A 5,280-nucleotide genomic window follows, 5' to 3' on the forward strand; every position below is an offset into this window, starting at 1 on the left:
AGGCCCAGCACATTCACACAGTTGCCTCCCAGCATGGATGAGGCAGGAGCTCATGATCCTGGACACAGCAGACATGGATGCAGGAAGCCACAGACTGCCAGAGGCAGAGCATAGTGCTGGAGACACACAGAGCAGCTCCAGCCCAGATTTCCTAAGTTCTCTTGGTCTTAAAAACATTTCACTTCATTCTCTATTAAACAAGATTCTGTGGAAAAGGTGAAAAACAAAGTTGTGTTTAGATACAGTGAGATGTGACAAACAAGATCAAGGGAGGCAGAGCATTTGAAAACATCACATGCATTTCTGATTTAGCTTCACTCCAGTACAGACGTCTGGGTTTCTGACCACAAAATTACCACACAACCCTCTGCCATGGTAAGAATCTGTGCTTCTTGTCAGATGTTACCTGCTACTATGCAGGAGGTGTCAGCTACAACACACATTTAATTGCATATGAGGGGGAAGGAGGGAGGCCAGACAGCAGAAACAGCTGCAAAAGCAGCCCAAGCCCAGGGTGCTGGGTGGCATCAGATGCACCAGGGGTTCTGGTGCTGCCTGCAGCCTCATGCTGGCTCTCTCTGCTCTGTTTCAGGATCCTAGACCTCTGAACATCCTCACTGTCCCAGGGCCAAAGCAGCACTACGTGGGTCCTGGGGCAAGAGCTATGCCATGTGAATATGAATGGATCTTCCCTCTTCTCAGCTCAAGCAGGAATTGCAGCCTGCAAGGATTCAGTCTCTCACTCCCTACATGCCAGGATGTGCTCACGTGCTGAGCCTGTTAGCTGGCAGAGCTAACAGACAAAAATGTTCTATGTGCCAGAATTCAGCCTTTACTCCAGAGAGGAATTTCAGCATTTCCATCAACAAGCACTGATCCAGCCATAAAAATGATGAAATTCACAATTAAGATTTTTTTTATTTTTTTAATTTAATGGTCTTTTCCCAGGCTGGAAGTTTTCAAGAATATGAAAGGATTTTGGAAGGGAAGAGCATTGCATGGTAATGGAGCAGAAACAGATGGGAAGAGGGGGCTTCAGCAAAATAGGTGCCCTCCCTGATTATAATCTCATGAATATATTTAAAGCTTCAAATATTTTACTGCCTAGTTTCAGAGCTGATTAGCTCTATGCAGTTGCCTTGGCAAGATTCTCCAGGTGGGTGAATAGATGCATCAGGGACTCAGTTGTTCTGCAGTGCTTTGCAGCAACAGAGCAGAGGCTGCTCTGCCTCCCTGCACCTTTTCCTGACTCATGTTCTGCCATCTGTCCTGGCATTTCATTCTCCTTGCAGCTGGGTGGAAGGAGAGGGCTGAGAGATCTACATGCCACTGAGGGACTGTCTTGAATATTTCTTGTTCTGGGGGGAAATCCCTGTTTTTTTATCTGTGTTAAGAAGAGGAATAAAACACGGCCTGTTTGAAACTGCTGGGAGGTGTGACATCCTGTGCAGGAGTGAAACCTGCAACAACAAACTTGCTGTTGTCTCCAAAACAAGTGCATCAGCACAGGAGAAATCCACAACCAAAATCAAATGGCAGAGTGCCAGATGGTGCTTCAGTGCTGAAGCCAGTTGTAAATGTTTCATGCCTGTACATCCCAAAGGTCAGAGCTGCTTCCAGTGACCGAGCACTGGTGGATATTTGGTGGCTCTCGGGGCTGCAGAGCAGTGGAAAGGCCAGTCACTGAGCAGCTCTGTGCTGTGCTGTGCTGCTGCCATCTCAGTCTGTCAAAACTGATGTTAAACGACACCTTCCTTTAACCATTTTCCCAGGTGGTGGGTATATATGAGGAACAGAAATGCCCTTCAGTGACAGAGTCACCTTGCTGTCAGGCTGGGGATGCTGCTCTGCTTCGTGGCAGCTGCTGGGCCTTTCCAGAAGCGTCTGAACTTGAGTCCTCATCTTGACACAAGTTGCTCAGGAAGATTGTTGAACTGAAGATATCAAATCATACCTACTGATGAAAAGCAATACCTTTGCAAAACAAGCAAGAGGGGTTGTCTCACCCCCTCCCCCCCTTGAAGTTTTCAGTAGTGGCCTGGAGAGGATGCCAGTTCAGAGGTGACAGCAAGAATGCTGCAGCTCACTAGAGACACCACACACAGAGATGACATGGAAAGCAAACCAAGTTAACCAAGCCAACAGTAATCAAGCCAAGGTTAACTCAAACTTCCAAATGAAACTCAGGGTGTAAGAAACCCGCCTGCCATCTTGTCTTCAGGTCTTCAGGACAGCCACGTTCTGCTCTTTTCTTTAAGAATATTCTTGCAGAATAATGTCTGAAAGTCACCAGTGACTCTCAGCTTCTGCAGAGTGTGGGAAAACATCACATCCCTTCAACACCCCAGAACCTCAAGGGGTTAGAACATTTAATCCAAAAATAAAAATAGTCCAGAAGTTCAAATGTCTGCTGTGGAGGGGGAAGTACCACAGGTTTAAACTTACTGGCAATATTTCATTCAGGAAGAAATGCCAGGATTTGTTGGTGATGTTATCTTTCTTTTTAAATTTCCCCAGCCCTGCCACATCCCAAGAGTGGAAGCTGTGCATGAGGAGAAGCAGAAAGTTCCTTAAAAGACTATCTGATAAGCCTGAAGTAAAATGGAGTTGTATTCACTTGAAGGTTATCTGCAGAGATTCCACTACTTAACAAGTTCTCAGGAAGCTGTAAATACAAAAGCCAGGCTCTTGTGATGATTTTAAGAACACATGTGTGCTGTCATGAAGGAGAATAATTCCATCTTCATGGAGTCACAGACTTTAAAGGCCAGAATTTACTTCCTGAAAAACAAAAGCCAGAAAACTTCACTCAATATATTTTGAACTTGGTATTTCCTTTCTTTAAATGAATTACCAGGAGTATGAACTTGATAGGGTGATTAAAATAGTTTCCACAGACGGTTTTAGGGAATGGCATTCTTTGAAGGAAGACACACACCATTGGTCAAACCCTTCTCTGGTGCACTGAACTGGAGTTACAGATGCCACACAGCTGCCCCAAGGCATGTGCTGGGAAAAAGGACACCAGTAGGAGATGATTCCCTAGGACCTGCAAACTGGAAAGGCACAACTTGGTCTCCAGTAGCTTCAGCTTGTACCAGCAGAACTGGTGATAGAACAAGAGGAAATGGCCTCAAGCTGCACAAGGGGAGGTTTAGACCAGACATTAGGAAGAAGTTTTTCACTGAAAGGGTTGTCAGGCGTTGGAACAGGCTGCCCAGGGAGGTGGTTGAGTCAGCATCCCTGGATGCACTTAAAAGTCATCTGGATGTGGTGCTTGGGAATATGGTTCAGTGCTGGTCTTGGGAGAGTGGGGTTAATGGTTGGAACTGATGATCTTGAAGGTCTTTTCTATTATATTCTGTGAATATAACATTTGTGTTAACATTCTTTTCCCTGTAACTGTGGATTTACATCAAGGCCTCGTGAAGCAAACAAGGTAATAATCAAACCAACCAGCACCACCTCTTTGTGGTGCAGGGCCAGCAGATCACACTGAGGACTCCTGCCAATGCCACTGAGAACCAGGAGGTGAGGGAGCCAGAACACCAGCCACAGGCTGAGCCAGTGCTGAGAGCGTGGCAGATAAAATCTTAGCTTTTCCATTTTGGAAAATATGCTCTGGGTCTTGTCTAGCACAGCAGATTTCCCCCCCCCTATAGTTGTACTCTGCCAGGTTTCTGGGTTTTTTTTCCTCCTAGACAGTTTGCATTCTTCAAATGGTAACATCCCCAGCACAGTGGCACTTGGAGTACATCCCTTTGCTCTCTCAGTGCTTTGCTTTAATTAGCACTCTCTGAAATTGAGGGGTTCTTTACTCACCTGTCAGCAGACTGAATTGGTACAGCCTGATTTTCCCTGCTTTTCCACAAGCTGTACCCTGTGATACAGCTGAGCAGTTGCCTGCAAATGGCTACAAATCCATCTCTGTTCCGAGCCCTGGTGTATCTGGAGAGGATCCAGGAGGGGCAAGCGCTGCTGTGCCTGCTCTGCATCCTGGCTGCTGCACCATCCCTCAGCCTGGTGGTATATCCCCCCAAACCCAACCTTCCACCCTCAGAGTTTTGCAAGCAGAGCCCTCCCTCACCCCCAGGGCTGGATCCACTGCTGCTGTGCCAGAGCCAGGGCAGGAGCCCCCAGGGATGCTGCTCCTGCCCCCTCGGTGCCTTCGTGCACAGCCAGAGCAGAGAAGCCCCAGAGATTTACATGGTCCCCCCTGTCCCAGGCTTATAAACTCTCCCCTGGCCCAAAGAGAAAGGTGGGGGAAAGACCCTAATGAGCTAGATGGTTGGGCTGCTACTCAATGAGCTGGGATGAAAGGTTTCTTGCTTTCGTGGCTGGCTTTTTATCCAGGGAAAAGGGAGCCACAGCAAGTGGTGAGAAGCAGTTGTGGTCGCCTGAAGGGGAAGGCAGAAGGGAGATCATCATGTGTCTTAATTTCCATCTTGTCTCAGGGAAAGGTCAAATGTCGTTATTTATTTTGAGACACAAAACTTACGGGGCGGTGAATAAATGATTATGTTACTTTCTCTCTCCCTGCTCTCATTTCCTGCCCTGGAAAGCAGGAGGATCAGCTGAGCCACAGCACACCCGGCACAGACACTGCTACATTCATCTGCAGAGGGATGAGACGTTTATGTTCAGGCAGAAAATGTGCTGTTTATTTAACTCAGACACAGCCATATGACCTTCAGATGGCAATATCATGATCAGCTCTGACATAGGGTCAGAAATTATCAGACAGATGCAAAAAAGTCCAGATGAGCTCTGGTAATAGAGGATGGTTCCTTCAGGAAAGTTTAATTCTGTGTCCACAGTTTGCAGCTACAAAATAGTTCAGTTTCAAAATGTTCCTGACAGCTGTAGGTGAGGTGCCTTAATAGCTGATCAAATGTCATGGCCCATTTTAAAAGACCTAAAGTCAGCTGCAACACAACAAGTAAAAAATAATCTTTGTTCTTAATTAAACAAATAATTAATTAAATGGTTGTATTAATTCCTGTCTGAACCTCAAGAGTTTTACATAAACAAATTGGAATATCTTCTGAAATCAGAAAAAATAGTAGGTATCTAAGGGAACCAGGAGCTAGTGCTGATGGTAATTACAGTGCAAAGCTTTAGTGGCTTTCCTGCATGCATTGATAGGATGCTCTGAAGTGCAACTCATCATTCTGAAACAAAAAAAGGAAAACACAGCAGCCCAGAGCCTGAGCATCCATTAGCAGTTTGGTTAAGTCAGCACCCACCTAGTCATGCACAGAGATATACACGTGTGTGCAA

This window comes from Chaetura pelagica, unplaced genomic scaffold (assembly GCF_000747805.2).
Source record: "Chaetura pelagica isolate M959 unplaced genomic scaffold, ChaPel_1.0 scaffold62, whole genome shotgun sequence".
NCBI classification, from domain to species: domain Eukaryota; kingdom Metazoa; phylum Chordata; class Aves; order Apodiformes; family Apodidae; genus Chaetura; species Chaetura pelagica.